Below are 21,139 nucleotides of genomic sequence, written 5' to 3'. Positions count from 1 at the left end.
AGATTAACACAAAATGAAATTTGATATTTTGTTATGGTAATATAACTAGGAAGATATTATAACAATATTTTGGAAATTCTTTGTCAAAATATTCTTGTTAACTTAATTGAAGCTTATTTAAAGGTATAATCAGGAATTTTAGAAAGCTGAAGTATTTGCCTTAAGAGGATCATTTTAGTCTCAGTTATGTATCTGTTAGGGTTTCGGGTGACCAAATATTATATAAACTCGTGTCATAACTCTAGTATGTCATGATGTAATCTATATTTTAACCTTCTCCATATTATTCTCTCTTTCTTATAGATGTAGCTAAGTTTTATCTTAATGAGTCACGTTAAAATCTTTATTTCTTTATTACTTACGACATCTCACGAATTCCGTTATAACAATATCAAATTATTAGAAATAATTATTTAAATGTTGTATGCAGCCACCCGTACCAATAAAAGGTTCAGAAAAAACCCTTTCTTTTTAACAATTAGCTTTAAGTACGATAATATTATAGAGGTTCTAGTATATGATGAGACAATTTTACTGGGGTTAAACCTTTAATGAAGAAGGCTTTTACCACAGTTAAAAACCGTAATAAAAACCTTTAACTCTGGTTATTTCCATAATAACAATGGGGTTTTATGTGGTTAAAGATTTTTTTTTCTACTAGCGTTATTTAATTATATTATTATACTAATTAGTATATATCTACATTAATGCATAATAGAAGAAGGAATTGCCTTCAATACTCATTCAAGCTCGATTCACATATTATTATACTCAATAAAAGGAATCAGGATAGTTTCAATCAATCGAAAAGTATTGTAAGAGCAAAATACTTTCAAGATTCAAAGATGAACCTCTTCCATGCAATAGTAAATTTTTTTAACGAAGATTATCCTTAGACACTAGTTCATCCTATGGCTCGCCTTCTGGGAAAGACTCAGCACTCGTGATCGTATCAACAAGTATATGAGCATCCCGGACATGAACTGTCTTATATGTAGAGGAAATGAAGAAACCGTAGATTACCTATTCGGTAGCTGTTGTATTCTTTCAGAGTTTAGGACAAATTCTATAAAAGACTGGAGCTGATCAGTTTCCCGAGCGAATGGAATGAAATCAAAGATGCAACACTACTCAAAGACAAGGGAAATAGATTTGCAACAAGTGTCTTCAAGTGCGGCTTTGGAGCAGTGGTGTATAACATTTGGAAAGAACGGAATGCAAGAGTATATGGCAGAACCCGCATGAGCGTTGAAGAGTTATGGAAAGATATTGTATCAGATTGCAGCGCCCTCGCAAGAACGTGGAAAAGAATTCCAAGCACGGAGCAGAACTGGAATATCTGTAGGAACTGGAATTTACCATTTTTTAAACTCACTAAAATTGAAAACATTATAATTAGATAATTCATTTACGTTTTTAACTTTTTTTTAGCTTTTATTCAGAATGTTACGATTTCAAAATCATTCTAGGCCTGTCTACAATGATCTCTTAAACTCGTGTTTTTTTCCCATTTTTGAGAATTTTTAATGAAATGACGTTAAGTCATTTTTCCCAAAAAATAAAAAATAAAAAATAAAAATAAATAAAAAAATTTGACGGTATAAGTTGGAACAATCTAGAATTGTCTTCCTCTATATACTAAGTCATAATAATAATAATAATAACAAAATATATATATATAACTAAATACTATTAAAAAAATACAGGCGGGACTAGGGGTGTAAACGAATCGAGTCGAGTACCTGACTCAAACTCTACTCGAATTGTATTGTCAATACTCGAAATCGAACTCGAAATCGATTGAGTATCAAAATTTATACTCGAACTCGAAAACTCGAAAATTCAAAAATTAAATTTTATTAATTAAATTATGTTTACCAAATAATATCTCAAACATAATATAATATATATTTTACAAACTACACATACATAATCACAACATTATTTAAGAATAAAAAAATATAAATATCATTACATAACTTAAAGATAATCATTGAATCATAAACATCTCATTTAAAAATTACAAACGAAATTAAATATTTAAAAGATGTTTATCACAAATATTACAAGTTTATAATATGATGCACTGATCATATAGTAGTGATCTTCAATTCTACAAGATTCGAAATATAAAATAGTGAAAGCAATAAACAAGTTGTTCCGTTAATAGTGAAATAAAAAATAGATGTTTCAAGGTCTTTTAATGGAGAAAGAATCTTAAAGATGGGCAAAGGAGAAGAAAGAGAGGTTTTTGACCGTTTAAAAATAGAGAGGGGTTTGACCATTTGAAAATGGAAAGAGAATAGAGAGAGATGAGTTTGACTATTTGGGAATGGAAGAAGGAGAAAATAGGAATGGAAGGAGAAGATAGAGATAAATTTGGCTGTTTGAAAATGGAAGGGGAGAGTAATTGAAGGTTTGAGAATGGAAGTGGTGAGCTTTTTTTAGTTATATATATATAATATAACATATATATATATATAATATAATATAATATAATTTATAACGAGCTACTCACGAGTTACTCGAACAACAAATATAAAACTCGAGCTCGAGCTCGATTTTATAATCGAGCTACTCGAACTCGACTCGAGTTCGGTCCAACCGAGTTCGAGTCGAGCTTTAACTAAACTGTTCACGAACTACTCACGAGCAGCTTGACTCGTTACACTCCTAGGCGGGACTTTTAATTCTTTCTTACTTACACTTTTGCTGTCATTTTTATAAAAAAAAATAATTTATTTTTAATAATTTTCAAAATAACTAAAACTTTTAATATAAAACTTTAATTCTTTCTTAATTTAAAAATGGGGATAATTTTGTTCGATTTTAACTTAAAACGCTGGAAATGAAAATGCTATTAAATTTAAAATGGTGCTTCCTGCATTTACAAAAACTGTCTAATAAGTATAATAGAAAAATAAAAAAATAATAAATTCTTAAATTCTCATACAACACTTTTAAAAACTTCGTAATTATGTACAAATTTTATAACAAAGATTTTGAACTATATTATATATTTTCTCATTTTTTCTTCGTTAATTATTTTTCTTTTTTTTATCTTCTCGTTAACTAATTTATTTATTTTTTAAAATTATAATATAAAGATGAATAAATCAAATTAAAAAATATAAAAAAATATTAAATATATATCATTAATGAAATAGGAGGCAACATTAACAAAATTAGCGACGCATTCTCTTATCACTGGTGAAAAAGGGGTCAAAACCGAGAGTAAAAACTCTCGGTTTTGACCCTATAACATTCGGTATAGACACATTACCAAAGGTTTTGGTAACTCTCGCCATCCCTCGGTATTGACTATTTCGTTAAAAACAATTGAGCATTTACCGAGAGATATCTTAGAGTTTTCGGTTTAGATACCCTAGAGTAAAACCGAAAGGTGATTGAAAAACTTTCGGTTTTCCTCTTCGTGGAAAAACCGAGAGTTTTCATTTAACTCTCGGTTTTCTTCAAATGGAGAAAACCGAGAGTTTTCATTTAACTTTCGGTTTTCCCTCTTCGTGGAAAAACCGAGAGCTTTCATATAACTCTCGGTTTTCTCCATTTGAAGAAAAACCGAGAGTTAAATGAAAACTCTCGGTTTTCTTGTAATGGAGAAAACTGAAAGTAATATTGAAAACTCTCGGTTTTTCCACGAAGAAGAAAACCGAAAGTTAAATGAAAACTCTCGTTTTTCCTCTTTGTGTAAAAACTGAGAGTTTTCTAATAACTCTCGGTTATCTTCAAATGGAGAAAACCAAGAGTTTTCTAATATCTCTCGGTTTTTCCATTTGAAGAAAAACCGAGAGATTTCAATATTACTTTCAAAACCTGCGGATTATTTTGCTCGCAACCAAAACCTGTTCAGCCAAACCAATATATCAATGATAAAATAAATGCCACATACTTTAAACGATCACATTAAATGATCATTATCATTACAAAATTCGAAACCAAACTAATAATCCGAACAATCTGTTATAAATTCAAATTGACACAACTACTAATAAAATCATGTTTTGAATCGAATCAACCTTAGCTTGTGGGGAGAGGAGGTGGTTGTTGCCTCATATACAATTCGATTCTCTCTATTCTCGCGTTCATCTGTAACTTCTCCCTCTCCATTCTTGTCACAATTTCTTCCTTTTCCGCTTGCATTTCTTCCATTCTGCGCATTCTTTTCTTCATACCTCTTCTTCAGTTCCTCCAGCTTGAGCTTCATTATTTGATTCTCTTCTAACAATCGCTCATTGTTTCGCTGTGAACTGTTTCCACTTCGACGATCCTCACAAAAGTGTGTGGGCCGGACGCCTGATCCCATTCCGAACACTACCCCGTGTTTTTGTTGTCCGAACACCCTCTCCATCAATTCAAAATCCGATATTCTCGGTTCGTTACTAACAACCTCCTCCATCTCAACCTGCACAATTCAAATAAAATATCATTTCTATAATAAAAAACTAGGCATATTCAATTCACTTACAATTTTCTCTTGCACGTGTTCGTCCGGGACGGGTGTTGGGTTTTCTTTTGTCGGTTTTCGGGTACGGGTCCTCTTGAATACTTCAATTACAGACGGTTCCCGTCCCATTTCAATCGCCTGTTGAAATAAATGATTTATATAATTAATATTAATCTTTAGATTAAGTTATTACAAATAATGTACTTACCAACTCGTCTTCAATTTGTGCAAACGGTCAACTTCCCGTTCGATGCGGGAATTTCAGCTTCTTCCTGTTTTTCATATTTGTAGAACTGTTTCTCTGTATTTGAAATAAAAAATGAAGTTAGATTAATTAATATCAACTTTTATTTGAATTATGAAACCGTACCTTAAATGTTTCTGTGAAGAAATGATTGCGACACACAAACTCCCAATCATCTTGATCGTAGTTTGGTGGAGGATTAGCCAGTACCACCGCCTCGTCTCCTTTGTGGACGCGGATATATGTCTTGTTCAAATCCGACCGCCATCTATCCCATATCTGATTGGCGTGTCCCAATCCGGTCTTTAGAAAAGACTCAATATCACCATTAGTAGCTTCGAACGGATCCTAAAAAAAATAACATCCAAATGTTAAAAATAATTATTTAATGACGTAATGTATAATCAAGTAATAAGTATTACCTTGATAGCAGTCCACAGTGAATCCAATTGGTCTGCACTTAAAGCCTTCCACTTTAGAAGACGGTGTGACACGGCTGCGGGGTCCCGGATAATCGACCCCACATGTCTAGACCACCGTGTTCTTCCCACGTCTGTACCGCCTGACCTCCCATCCTTCTCTCTAAACGTAAGAGGAATCCTTGTCCCCGCTACCCTCTTAGACAACGCAATATTCTTGTTCTTCCCCCGTCTCTTGCGGGCAGAAGATTCTTCAAAATTATCAAAATCATAATTAGATATGTCAATCAATTGAAACACTAACTAATTTGTAAACGAGTTACCTGTCGATGATGGGTCGGGAGTGGAACCGTGCTCCTCCTCGCCATCCTCCTCCTCGATAGGCTCCTCGAGACCCTCGTCTTCAGCCTCATCGCTATCCACCATATCAGCAAATGTGCTCTCTATAAACTCTTGGAGCTCACTAGCCTCAACATCCTCGTCTGTTGGGGGAGGCGCAATAGCTATCGGGACCACATCAATAGGTGGTTGGTCTCTAGAAGACGATCCTCGGAGCTTTAAGGACTCGGATTGGGCAAGTAGGTTTTGGTAGCTTTTATCCAATTTCTTGTTTGTCTTCCTCATACTCTTCCAAGTTGTTTTAGGACCTTCAGACATTCTTAATTCACACCATAAATAAAAATGAGTGAATAATTGAAATAAAGTAGTAATAAGAATGAATATAAAGTTAAAAACATAAATCTACCAAATTAATTAATCTGAACTATATGTTTGTAAACCGCGGTTTTATTTTTGTCACAATCTTCCAACCGGGTCGGGCTGACATATCAGGGGCGTAGAATATTTGTTTCGCTTGACTCGCCAATATATACGGGTCTTGACTTTGGGTTTTCAAAATTCGGTTTACATTTACACTTACGAAGCCATATTTATCCACTTTCACTCCTAGTTCCCCCGAGTGTGTATCAAACCACTTACACTTGAATAAAACAACTCGTTTGTGAAAATAGTATTGTACTTCGATTATATTCGTTAAAACTCCGTAGTATGACATAGTTTCAGACCCGTTGTACCCCTCAACAACCACCCCACTATTTTGAGTGGTCAAACCTTCGTCGTGTTTTTCTGTACAGAATTTGTATCCGTTTACTTTACACCAAACATACATAGACGAGTACATACTTGGAACTTCTCCTAAGATCTTGAGGTCTCTTGATATGTCATTAATTTCTGCTAAATGGGCGACCTATATATGTATCCGAAATGAAGTTGTTAAAATGAATAAAAAGAGTTAGGATATATGGTTTATAATTTACTCACTCGATGCTTGAAATATGCGGCAAACGTTTCTCCACTGGACTCGTTGTTATAATCTCTGCAAATAGATCGAATATTAAATAACACACTCTTTAATGCTAATTAGTAACAACAACATTGAATCTTACATGTAAAACGGTTCTGCTTTGGAACAATTTTTCAAAATGTAAGAATGAGTTGTCACTCGATCGATATAATCCAAGTTGTATACTTTTCTGTTAGATAGGTCTTCCAACGATGCAATTATTGAAATGCCCGAGATTTCAGGTTGTGCATTTTCTTGCTTTTGTTCCTCCATATACCTGGCACATAAACTAATACTCTCATTAACAAGATAGCTCTCGCTTATAGAGGCTTCGGGGTGGTTATTATTCCGCAAATATCTTTTCATTGTACCCATGTAATGTTCAAACGGATACATCCATCGATACTGAACAGGTCCTCCAAGCAAAGCCTCAAATGACAAGTGAACCGGGAGATGCATCATGATGTCGAAGATTGACGGCGGAAAAATCATTTCAAATTTGCAAAGTGTCAATGTAATATCCATGTACAATTGTTCGAGGTACTCTTGGATCAACTCTTTGAAGCACAACAACCGAAAGAAACGAGACAAATTTACTAACGCATCATACACATTATCTGAAAGTAATCCACGAGTTGCTAAAGGAATAAGATATTCCAATAAAATGTGACAATCATGACTCTTTAATCCCGAAATCTTTTTCTCTTCCAAATTTACACAACCTCCGATATTTGAGCAAAACCATCAGGCAACTTGAGATCTTTGAAGAAGTTACAAAGACGTTTTTTATTTTCGGATGTCAAAGCGAAAGGCGCTTCTGGATAATGAACAACTCCTTCATCATTTATAGGATGTAACCATGATTTTATGCCTAAGAGTTCTAAGTCTTTACGGGCTTTAGGACCATCCTTAGTCTTCTCTTTCACATTCATTATTGTTCCCAACACGCTATCACAGATATTTTTCTCAATATGCATCACATCCAAATTATGTCTCAATAAAATGCTAAGTTTGTTCCAATTGTCTCCCCGCGTTTCATGATATATCTTGGTTCTCTTGCTCAGATCCGCACTAAGAATTATGTCTTCTAAGTCTCGTGCTTGCTCGTAACTTTCTTGCCCCGTTAACAATCTAGGGGGATCACTATAATCAGTTCGACCATCAAACGACTCTTTATCCCTTCTGTATTTGTGCTTCGGTGGAAGAAAGCGTCTATGACCCAAGTAACATTGTTTGGAACCATGAACCAATCAAAGAGATACTGTGTCGTTGTTACAACAAGGACAAGCAAATTTACCTTTCGTACTCCAGCCTGATAAATTCGCGTATGCGGGAAAGTCGTTAATGATCCACAACAACGCCGCTCGCATGTTAAAGTATTGCGAGGTGTGTGCATCAAACGTTTTCACACCTGTTTGCCACAGTTCATGCAACTCTTCGATCAATGGCTGGAGAAATATATCAATTGCATGTCCCGGACTCTTTGGACCCGGAATTAACATAGATAAAATGAAATTGCTAGAATCCATGCAAGTCGTGGGTGACACATTATAAGGAACGAGAATAACCGGCCAAACACTGTATGATTTTTTCCCATTTGCAAATGGTTAAAACCCATCGCTTGATAAACCCAGTCTTACGTTTCGAGATTCTGAAGCAAAATCTGTATAATTTTCATCAAACGTCTACCAAGTTAAGGAATCAGCGGGATGTCTCAACGTATCACTATCAACTCTTCCTTCTTTATGTCATCTCATCATTGGAGCCGTTTTTGAGGACATGTATAGTCTTTGCAGTCTTGGTATTAAAGGGAAATATCTCAACACCTTTTTTAGAATGAATTTCCCATTTTGCTTCTCTCGAACTGTTCCACTTGTTTGGTCGACTTTCCATCTTGAAAGACCGCAAACTCTACAAGAATCTTCATTTATGTTGTTCTTCCAAAATATGATACAGTTGTTCTTACATTCGTCTATCTTGTCATATATAAGCCCGATATCAGTAATAAGAATTTTTTACTTTCATAGTATGAGTTTGGTAATTGAGCGTCAATCGGTAATATGTAGTCTTTAAGCAGACGCAGCAACATATCGAACGAAGAATTCGTCCATTGACATACATTTTTTATGTGAAGTAGTTTCAGTAGTGCCGATGATTTCGTTATTCGAACACCTTCATACAATGGCCGTTTGCAATCATCAATCAATTTATAAAATCTATGCGCATCTTCGACTGGTTCATCGTTGCTCGGGACGTCATTAACGTTGGGGAACATATCGTTTATAAATTCGTGCATATAACGTTCTTCATTGACCTCTTCATTAACTGTATTAATCATCTCCTATCTCGCATCGTTGAATTCCGGCACGGCATCCTCCGACTGATCATCGTCATCATCATCATCATCATCTAAGTCATCGGCATCTTCATCGACATCGTCATTAACCACTTGAGTAGTACATCTCTTTTCTCCATGAAAATACCAATACTCATAATGAACATTTATTCCATAAATGATGAGGTGAGTCTTCACTTCGTCTATTTCCATAAACGGCGTGTTCAAGCATTTCACGCAGGGACATTTCACGGTTTGTCGGGATGTATTCCTAAGAGCATACTCGAGGAATTTGTCAACGCCTTCCTCGTAATCTGGATGATCTCGATGTAAGGTCATCCAGCTTTTATCGGGTACTTCCATATTTCTAAAATAAAATGGAAAACAACCCGCATTATTATTTACTTAAATTTGTCTAAATTAATTAGGCTTACATAATGCTAACATAATTTCTATATAATCTATCATTATCCAACCAAAATTCAACATACATATAATCTAAAATTATTTCATTCATACACATTTCAAAGCAATCAATTATAATCCAACATAATTTTATTCATACATAATTCATTCCATATAACAATTCTAACCTACAATCAAATCTAATTCAAACCCAATCTAATCCAACATAATCTAACATAATCTAACAAACATAATACCTAATCTAACATAAATCAAATCAAACAAAAATCTAACTTAAATCTAACATGAAAAGCTAACATAATCTAACATAAATCAAACATGATACCAAATCTAACATAAATCAAATCAAACATAAATCAAACTTAAATTTAACATGAAAAGCTAACATAAATCTAACATTAAACTAAACCTAACCATATAATAAACCAACAAGAACTAACCTTGCACAAAAAGAGCAACGAAGAAGAGCAGCGGATGTAGATTGACGGGCGGGCAGGGGGCGACTCAAATTCGTAATCCAAACCTAATAACAATAAATTACACCCAAATCAAACCAATCACAATCAAAACAAAATCAAACCAAAACTTAAATTAAACAACATCTAACCTAAATCAAACAAATCACAATCAAAACAAAATCAAACCAAAACCTAAATTAAACAACATCTAACCTAAATCAAACCAATCACAATCAAAACAAAATCAAACCAAAACCTAAATTAAACAACATCTAACCTAAATCAAACCAATCACAATCAAAACAAAATCAAACCAAAACCTAAATTAAACAACATCTAACCTAAATCAAACATCAATTAAACCCAAATCAAACCAAAATCAAACCAAAACCTATATTAAACAAAATCTAACCTAAATCAAAATCTAAAATCAATTCCAAAATGTAATCCAATAAACTAATCTTAAACTTATAACCTAATTTAACAATAATATATACATAATCTAGCAATAATCTAACCTAATTGCAAAAATCTAACAAAAATCTAACAATAATCTAACCTAATTTCAAAAATCTAACAAGAATCTAAAATTAATCTAACCTAATTGCAACAATCTAACAATAATCTAACCTAATTGCAAAAAAAATTAAAAACTAACCTTGCAGGGCGGCGACAGAGGGGATTCTTCAAGTTTCGGCGGCGGCAGGGCGATTCTTCAAAAGCGTTCAGTGGTCTTCGGCAGGGCGGCGACGCGGCGTCTTGGTCTTCGGTGGTCTTCGGTAGGGCGACGGCGCGGCGTCTTGGTCGTCGGGGAGAGAAAAGCGGGGCGGCGGAGATGAGAGGAGAAGAGAGAAAGCAAATCGGGAAAGAAGAAGAGAAAAATGCGTTTTTTTATTTTTATTCTGTCATTTCCGAGAGTTTTATATACAACTCTCGGTTTTGACCCTTATTAAACCCTGAGAGTTTATATAAAACCTTCGGTTTTAATAAGTGTCAAAACCGAGAGTTGTATATATAAATCTCGGTCTTCAGAAGTATAAAACCCGAAAGTTTTATATAAAACTTTCGGTTTAGATGGATATTTCCGAAAGTTAATTATATAACTTTCAGAATTATCACTTCCTAATTTGTTAAATTCTTTTGTTTCTCACCTTCTAATGACCTTTAACAACATTATTTTAACACATTTTATATCCTTAAAATATTGCACAATCTATATGATCAAACATTACACACATTCATAAGATAATCAAACATAAACATTCAAATACACTTCTCTATAATAATCAAACACAATCATAAACATTTTAACATAAAACATAATATTAATTTTTAAAATATAACCCACACTTGATTATATTAATTAGGAGTCTATATTGGAAAGAAAAAATACTTTAATTTAAAAAATTGAAAATGTAAAAATCGAAAGTTATAATTAATTTTCGGAAATAATCATATAAACCGAGAGTTGTATATATAACTATCGGTCTTCAGAAGTATAAAACCCGAAATTTTTATATAAAACTTTCGGTTTAGATGGATGTTTCCGAAAGTTAATTATATAACTTTCGGAATTATCACTTCCTAATTTGTTAAATTCTTTTGTTTCTCACCTTCTAATGACCTTTAACAACATTAATTTAACACATTTGATATCCTTAAAATATTGCACAATCCATATGACCAAACATTACACACATTCATAAGATAATCAAACATAAACATTCAAATACACTTCTCTATAATAATCAAACACAATCATAAACATTTTAACATAAAACACAATATTAATTTTTAAAATATAACCCACACTTGATTATATTAGTTAGGAGTTAAAATTAGTGGGTTAAAAACCAAATAATTTAACAAATTAGGAATCGTTAAAACCGAAAGTTATAACATTAACTTTCGGTTTTTATGTGTATTTGCGAAGGTTTTAAATAAACCTCTCGGTCCTGACCTTAAACAGAATGTTTTTGGGAAGTGTTAAAACCGAAGGTTTATTTGAAAACCATCGGTTTTTACCCTTCCCCATACTTAGAAATTTTTTAGATTTTTTAAACTAGGGTCAAAACCGAAGGTTTATTTGAAAACCTTCGGTTTTTACCCTTCCCCATACTTAGAAAATTTTCAGATTTTTTAAATCTAGGGTCAAAACCGAAGGTTTTCAAATAAACCTTCGGTTTTTACCCTTCACCATACTTAGAAAATTTCCAGATTTTTTTAACCTAGGGTCAAAACCGAAGGTTTATTTGACAACCTTCGGTTTTTACCCTTCCCCATACTTAGAATTTTTTTAGATTTTTTTAAGTAAAGATGAAAACCGAAGGTTTAGTTGAAAACCTTCGGTTTTTACCCTTCCCATACTTAGAAATTTTTTAGATTTTTTTAAGCAGGGGTCAAAACCGAAGGATTATTTGAAAACCTTCGGTTTTTACCCTTCCCCATACTTAGAAAATTTTCAGATTTTTTTAACCGAGGGTCAAAACCAAAGGTTCTCAAATAAACCTTCGGTTTTTACCCTTCCCCATACTTAGAAATTATTTAGATTTTTTTAAGAAGGGGTCAAAACCGAAGGTTTATCTGAAAACCTTCGGTTTTTACCATTAGAAATTTTTTAGATTTTTTTAAACGAGGGTCAAAACCGAAGGTTTTCAAATAAACCTTCGGTTTTTACCCTTCGAATTTTTTAAGCAGGGGTCAAAACCGAAGGTTTATTTGAAAACCTTCGGTTTTGGCCATGCTGTTTTTTTTTAAAAAAGATGAAAAGTAAACAAAAATAACATAATTAATTAACAACATATTAAAACCAAACCAAACCAAACATAATAATAATAATTCATGAATATTAAAACAAAACACATAAAAATATTGTCATCGTTCTTCCGAAAAACAAATAAACACATAATTAATCTAGAAATTATTAGATGGAGTGGGAGGAGGGGGTGGTTGATTCAGTCGACTCCTCAACAATACAAGTTTTTGTTCGAGATTCTCTAATCTCTGGGCCATTTCGGCTCTGTCCGCTTTAATTTCACTGAGCAATCGGCCTCTTTCCGCATCCCTCAATCGGATTTGCTCCATTTCCAGCGTCATCTGTCTCACCTCTTCCTCACGTGCCGCAATTTCTGTTTGTGCTATCAGATTCTGGTAACACGGATGCAGTTTCTCCGGTGTACGCCGAAGACTATTCCATGAATCACCCATCCTAAATCAATGAATCAAATAAATAATTTAAACTACCCTAAATCTAGATAATATATATAAACTACATTATAAGAAATATACATCTAATATAAACAACAATAAAAAAAATAAATGAAACAAACCTGAACGCGAGAAGAGAAGCGGCGTGGAGGAGGCGGCGGCTGCGGCGCGGAAGAGAGAGAAAGGAGAGAGTGGAATGAAATAGAGAAGGGTTATGGTTTGTATTTATAGAGGTAGATACCGAATGTTTTCATATTACTTTCGGTTTTGATATTAGTCAAAACTGAAGGTTTTCAAATAAACTTTCGGAAATAACCATTACCAAACTTAGAATTATTTTTAATTGAGTCAAAACCGAAGGCTTTTTGGAAAACCTTCGCAAAAGAGAATTTCAAAAAAGGTAAAACCGAAGGTTCATTGAATAACCTTCGCAATTAAAAATCTCCGAGATTGCAAAACCGAAGGTTTTTGTAAAAACCTTCGCAATTAACCCACATCCAACACTTAGAATTATTTTTGGTTTTTTGGGAATGTAAAAACCGAAAGTTCTACAAAGAACTTTCGGTAATAATTAATAAAACCGAAGGTTTTACACCCCTCTCGGAATCTATTTTTAACCCCGAAAGATTTACTCCTCTCGGGAGTATTTAGGAGAGTTTTATAAAACCTTCGGGAAAAACCGTCGGTAAAGGTCGATTTTTTACTAGTGTATGGTCGCCGTTTACAAAATAATAATAAACATTATAATAACTATTTATACATAGCAACGGGATTCTATCAGTGGCCGTCTTATGAATTTTCATTTTAGATCAATTATGAATTATTATTTTAAATAAAAGATCTATTTACTTTTCATAATCTCTCCATTCATTTTTATCGAAACTAAGCTGAAGATGAGACACTCTATCAAGCCTTATAAGCAAACCATTCTCTTGCCTTATATTGTTGTTGGGATATGAACTGCAACATTCGGATCATATCCACTTTCTTATCTTCATCTAATTTTGAGCTCGTTTTCTCCTTCACGACATGTATTATTTATAATTTATTTTCTATCATGATTAATTTATCTCTCACCGATTTTTGCTACCGTATTATCATATTGACAATTAATTTGTAATTCTAATTCGATTGATGTTTTTGTCTCTTCTGAAGTTTAATGCGCTCTTCGTCATAGTCATTCTCCATGTGAAATCCATTGAATTGATTACATGCTTCTTCTTCAACATATATGTGAATTTTGTTGCAAGTGGAGCATTCTTGTCTTTCCAATGATGTTACACTAGTACTTAAATGGTGGTCACTTTTAATGTGAAGGTATGATACATAATAACCAATTTCGCATCTACAAACAAAGATGAATCTGATTTCAGCGATTAACTTTTAGAAAAACTTTCTTTGTGGATGGAATTCACCTGCATGTAAGTTAAATGTTAAAACTATATTGAAATATTTTATCAATCACCATCTTTGAATGTGTTAGGATCTCCAAATTAAGGCTCGGCCCTAAAATAATTCCAGCACCCTTTCTCGGCACCCTTTCTCGGCACCCTTTCTCGGTCCTATTGTGCACATGGACCAGATTTCTCTTTGTTGTTTTAATATTTTGTTTTGTTTTCCTTTTCTATTTTACAAACCAAATTCTGTTATTTCTAGTAGTTGTTGTAACTGAATATTCTGTAGCAAAACATCACCTATATAAGGCTGATCTTTCTTCCCCAATGACCCATGAATGAAATAATGAAGATATGAACTTCGCCCCCATTTGTCTATTATTATTAATTATGGACTGTTTGGTATAGACCAACAGTATTTCTCTTCTCACCCTAGGATCTTTTATCCCCTCATCCCAAATTCTCTATTAAAAACCTTCTGCTGCCTTTTGATTGTAGAATTTTCACCCGGTCCTAAACATCAAGAACCCATAAATACACCTTACGAAACAAGTCGTAACAGAATGTTAAAGTTGGAAGCAGTTTAGCACTCCATATTGCTCCACCACTTAATCGTACAGTGATTTACAATAAACTTTATTAACATACAGAAACATAAAAAAAAATACATTTTATTGTAATCAATGTATATGATAAAATTCAACTTTGCGATTTAAAACCTCTTCAAGATTCTCAAAGAACTTATTGTTTCTAATCTCTCCAATTTTTTCTCGACCTGAAACACACACAAGTGAAAAAGAAAATGTATTCCTTATTTATTCTAACAAATAAGAAGAAGATAAACATACTTTAGGAGGCATGGTATCATAGCATAATATAGACAAGGGTAAATATGACCAGGAATACTACCATGCACAGCCTACTTATATTGTACGCCTACCAAAGAAATCTCAAAGGCTGCCTGGACCTCTTTTTTATTAGTATGGATTATTAAATTTCCCATATAGCAATAGATTATATCATATAGTGCAACAAAAATGAGTCTTTGAACAACATAAAGTTTGCTTCAAATTAAAAAGGTATTGATGTAAAAGTACATTAAGAAGTTGAAAAGATTTAAATTCACCATTAGTTCACGTTTATAGAATTAGGCGTGAATTTTCATTTAATTTGATTTACCCACATTTTTATTTTCATTAACTAATAGAATTCATTAAATTAGTTTAAAAATTTTCAACAAAACCAGATGCAAAGTTCAAAATCAACAACTATACACACAAATGTCAGTTGAAAATGAAAACAACATCATCTAGAATGAATCTAGTAAAGCACAAGTTTAAGAATAAAAGGTATTGAAAATCCCAAGATAAAATTGTCTGAATCAACGAATGCATCCCAGATCTCTTCCTCAGTGATCAACACCACAGTTAAATTCAGATTTAAAAACATCAATGAAGTATCATATCGATGATTACAGTCTTTCAGTGATTCTGTTTATTTATTCTTATTATCCTTTTGAGAAAAGGATAATGATCTCTTATTAATAGAACTTTCCAAACCTCACTTACAAATAAGAAAGGGAAATGGGCATCTTAACAAAGTATGATTTCAACAAACACTCTTTATTGCTGGAAGGAAAAACACATCATAGAGATAGAGTGTAAGGACAATCCAAACTTGATTTTAATTAATTATTTAAGATTCCATTTTGAGATGATGGGTCTCAATATCCTTGGACATGGTTATACAGAAATCCATGAATGTATTTGGATCCTCTACATCTTCTTCAAGCTTCTCATATTAAAATGTCCATGTCACCAAGTTGTTCGCTCCATGGGTGTCAACGTGGATGATAATGATGAAAGTCTTGTATAGCTCTCTTAGATCACCTCCTATGGCCTTGTAGACCATCAATTTCTTCTCCTCGTCTATTGCTATTATTTCATAATTTACAAATTTATCTTTTCCATCTGTAAATCAGATTTAGCAAATTTATTTGTAATCAATAATGAAAAGATTGAACAAAGAAGTTGGAGAATATATGATGAGTAATTAGTACCATGATTGTAGTTAACCAAGACAATAGAGCCGACGGTTCCCAATTCACCTTCAAGAAGTTCAAAATTCTGAATGCAAGTAGGCGAGATAGTGAAATCTTGAAAGAAAATTCTTGAATTGCTAGTCTTTTTGGATTCAAAAAACTAGTAGATTGCAAGTTAATTTATTCAAGGAAAAGTATGAGGCTCAAGTTGGCTGAGAAAACAATGTTCAATGCAATTTGGATGATAAATGCTTTGTCAGATCTTGAGCTTGAGAAAAGAGATGCCGTGATAACCTAATTTATTTGTTATGAATTAGACGATAAAAGTTCGTATTTGGTTTTCTCGATTTCGATCGATATCTTATTTTGAAGAAATAGACGATGGAAGGTCGTTTTAGGTGCCCTTAATTTTTGATAGATATCTGATTTTGAAAAAGTTGACGACGAATGTTTGTTTTGGGTCTAATAGGTATTTTGGTTTCAGTCGATTGATAGACTTGAAAAAATAAGACACTGATCAGTTTGTGGCGAATAATGGTAAAGATTATTTTGACATAATAAAGAATTGTTAATTCTAGTTTCTGCATATGTCAATGGGTATGAACAAAGATTAGAAAGAGTTGTTGAATGTCTCTCGTCATTGAAATAACGTTGTTACCCAAATTTATTTGGTGTTATAAACTCTATGATTTTATCTTCTAAGGGTTTTTGAGCAGAAGTGGAGGTAGAATGATTTATCTCGTGAATGGCTCAAGTAGTGAAGATTGATGTGTGGCTCATAACCTTTTGATGGTGCAATATACGTGATAGTGGAGATTGTTATTGGTCTAAGGGCTCTTGAGTGGAAGTGGAGGTACGAAAATTTATTTCATGAATGATTCGAGCAAATATGAAGATTAAAGTGTTGAACCCACTTATTTCTTAATGGCTTGACATTTGTCAAGGTGGAGATTGATGGGTACGGTTCGGATATTCCATAAGGGACGTGAAATTCGTCAATGTGGAGATTGTTGAACTTGTTATTTATTCATCAAATCTCAATAAGCTCATGGTATTCGTCCAAGGTGGAGATAGCTGAGTTTTTAACTCATATTTTATTAGAGTTTATATATTGTAATAGTTTTAAGCCTTTTATTGGGATTAAGAGTAGTAGTTTAGTCTTTTTGACTTTTGATATATTCCTATAAATAGAGACATTGTAACCTAGGATTACTTGGACCATTATTTCATGGAAAATCAATATAATGGACGACTTCCCGAGGATGTAGGTATTATTGGTCGAACATCATTATATCTTGTGTTCTTTTTTATATATATATTACCACTTTATCTTTATTTATTCTTTTATCACTTGTTATGATTAAATCTTTTCTCAACATAATTGGGCATGAATTTTCATTTAATTTGATTTACCCACATTTTTATTTTCATTAATAAATGAATTTCATTAAATTAGTTTAAAATTTCAACAGAATCAGATACAAAGTTCAAAATCAACAACTACACACAAAAGTCAGTTGAAAATGAAAAACAACATCAACGATAAAGAATCCAGTAAAACACAATTTTAAGAATAAAAAGGGATTGGAAATCCCAAGATCAAGTTGTCTAAATCACGAATGCATCCCAAATCTCTTCCTCAATGATCAATACCACAATTAAATACAGATGTAAAAACATCAATGAAGTATTATATCGATTCAAGCATAATATCCCCATTCTCAATGACTACAGTCTTTCAGTGATTCTGTTTATTTATTCTTATTATCCTTTTGAGAAAACAAAACATTATCTTTTATTAATAGAACTTTCCAAACCACACTTACAAATAAGAAATTGGCATCTTAACAATATAAGACTTCAACAAACACTCTTTATTGCTGGAAGGAAAAAACTTCATAGATAGATAGAGTGTAAGGACAATCCAAACATGATTTTAATTAATTATTTAAGATTCCATTTTGAGATGATGGGTCTCAATATCCTTGGACATGGTAATACATAAATCCATGAATGTATTTGGATCCTCTACATCTTCTTCAAGCTTCTCATATTCAAATGTCCATGTCACCAAGTTGTTCTCTCCATGGGTGTCAACGTGGATGGTAATAATGAAAGTCTTGTATAACTCCCTTAGAGAACCTCCTATGGCCTTATAGGCCACTAATTTCTTCTCCTCATCTATTGCTATTATTTCATATTTTACAACTTTATCTTTTCCATCTGTAAATCAGATTTAGCAAATTTATTTGTAATCAATAATGAAAAGATTGAACAAAGAAGTTGGAGAATATGTGATGAGTAATTAGTACCATGATTGTAGTTAACCAAGACAACAGAGCCAACAGTTCCAAATTCACCTTCAAGAAGTTCCAAATTCTGAATGCAAGTAGGCGACATAACGGAAAGATGGTGAGGCCTAGACTTGAATATTTCATGGAAAACATCACCATCACTCTTGATCTCCACTTGCCTCAACATTTTATATAATCCCTCGCCTGCCATTTTGTCTATCAAATTTGAGTTGTATCATGCAACTCTAATATCTATTTATATAGTGACATGGTCCAAATATTCAGTGAACTATCAAACTTACACAAGATATTTAACTTAGTGCCCAAACTTCAATTCTGCTACTTATTATCCTAAATTTGAGCAATGAGATGTGTAATCTCCTCATTGTTAATATAATTCAATTGAGCCTTTTACATAAATAAAATATGAAAATATTTCATAATGAAAAAGGTCAGAATCTCGAAGAAAAACAAAAGGAAAACAATGAAACATGACGAGAAAAATAAAATTTCAAAAATTTAACGATGATATTAATCAGGAATAAATAATATTTATTTCGATTTTCGAGCAAACTTGCTAATTGATTTTATTGGATGATGATAAAGAAGACTTTTGAGTGTTCTTGTCATGGAGCGTCAAGGCTCAATGAGTTTTGAGTCTATTTTGATTTATTAAGTGGACCGTTGTATTTTATTTTATCAATTTTTTCTTGTAACATGAAATTTTATGTTTGGAGTTACAATAGATACAACCTTTTTTTTATCAAGTATTTACTTATATATGTATATATAAAAAATTGTTTCTCAAATTAATTAAAATAAAATCATGAATAAGTCAATATTTGCCATTTGGGTTATATGAACCTATATTGTTACCAGTCAATAACATTCAGTTGAAAAATAAATCAATAGTTTATTAGATGCAACAATATGTTTCTCAGCTAAGTTCAAACTAATCAATTGATAAGCCTTTGAGACCCAAATAAAGTTATATCACCAGAATTTTCAATAAACATTTTGTAATATATATGAGTGCTTTGCGAACATAAAACACAATAAAGAAAATGAAAAATGTGAGAACTTGAAGTGAGATCTTACTTATATGCCTTTTACACAAGGTTCTCAATATTGAAAAGCTCTAAAGGTTCGTCCAATTCATTTAAAAACACACATATATAGTAGAGTTCTCATATATTACACTAAAAAGTGAAAAGAAAGGGTTTGGTGCTAAGCAAACTAATGATAGATGACAATTCAAATTTCCTTGATTACTAAATGAAATGTTTTCAAAGATTGGCATTTGAGTATAAATAAGAATTCTTGCAATGAAACTCTTTATAGGTGGCTACGAGAGATACTTTGTATATGGTTCTATTGCCATTAGACTTCTATAATTTTCAATTTTTTTCAATTTTGTATGTTATATGATTATATTGAGCATTGATCAAAGTTAATATTTTAATAAGAGCATTTATTCCTAGAAAATTAAATAAAAGTTGTTGTTCATATAATTTAATATATTTTGTTGGACAAATGCTAAAAAGATAAAAAAAAAAAAAAAAAACATTAAAAGTTGAAGTTTATTTAGTGTAGCGTTTGGTACATGGTACAAATTATATAGGGTACAAGTTGTATAGATATATAAATTGTAACGAGGTATAAATAATATATGATAATATAAGTTGTATAGATTATTGATGTTTGATTATAATTTTGTGTTTGGTATATAGTATAAGAATTAGTATAACTTGTATAAATATTAATATAAAATTATTATTATTATTTATATTATAAATAATATTGTCTATTATTATTATAAATTATTGTATTGTTATTATTTAATAATTAATATAATTTTTAATTAAAATATAAAAAATTAATTATAATATAAACGATAAATTATATTTATTTAATTTAAATATTGTTAATAATTGTAATAAAATAAACTAAAATAAAATATATAAAATAATAATTAATAAAATTATCGTTATAAAAATAAATAAATATTTTTTAATTAAAATATTGAACTATTTTAAAAATATTTATATTATAAATGATTATATATAATAATAATAATAATAATATTAAAACTAAATAAAATATATTTAATATATTATATAATAATAAGTTATAGATATTTTAATAAAGATTATAATGAGAAATTAAAAATTAAATAATATAAGAATAATGTTTATTCAGCCGATAATTTTTTATTTTTTTTTTGGGGGGGGAAAAACAACTTAATGCCATTTCATTAAAAAAACTCAAAAGAGGAAAAAAAAATACAAAATTTTAAGATCAGATCTAGACAATTTATAGATTTGACAATAAAACAATAATTAAATTACAAACAATAACAATAATCAATTAGAGCCTACAACATTTTTACTTTTATTCTACTTGTGACATTCTCAAACGAAATATCTCATATTTGGCAGAGCTTTCTATTCTCTTCATTCATTTTGATTCATCTCCAAGATTGAATGAGTGCATTTCCATCTGAAGTTATATCTC

General features: G+C 31.8%; 1 pseudogene; it reads right to left on the bottom strand.

The window, feature by feature from the left end:
• Positions 1–15,938: 15,938 nt before the first annotated feature.
• LOC124913110 lies at positions 15,939–18,836 on the bottom strand (annotated as a pseudogene).
• Positions 18,837–21,139: the final 2,303 nt, after the last annotated feature.

Source organism: Impatiens glandulifera, chromosome 8 (assembly GCF_907164915.1).
Source record: "Impatiens glandulifera chromosome 8, dImpGla2.1, whole genome shotgun sequence".
Lineage (NCBI taxonomy): Eukaryota > Viridiplantae > Streptophyta > Magnoliopsida > Ericales > Balsaminaceae > Impatiens > Impatiens glandulifera.
Note: the sequence above shows the minus strand (reverse complement) of the source record. Positions and strands in the feature narration are given on the sequence as shown.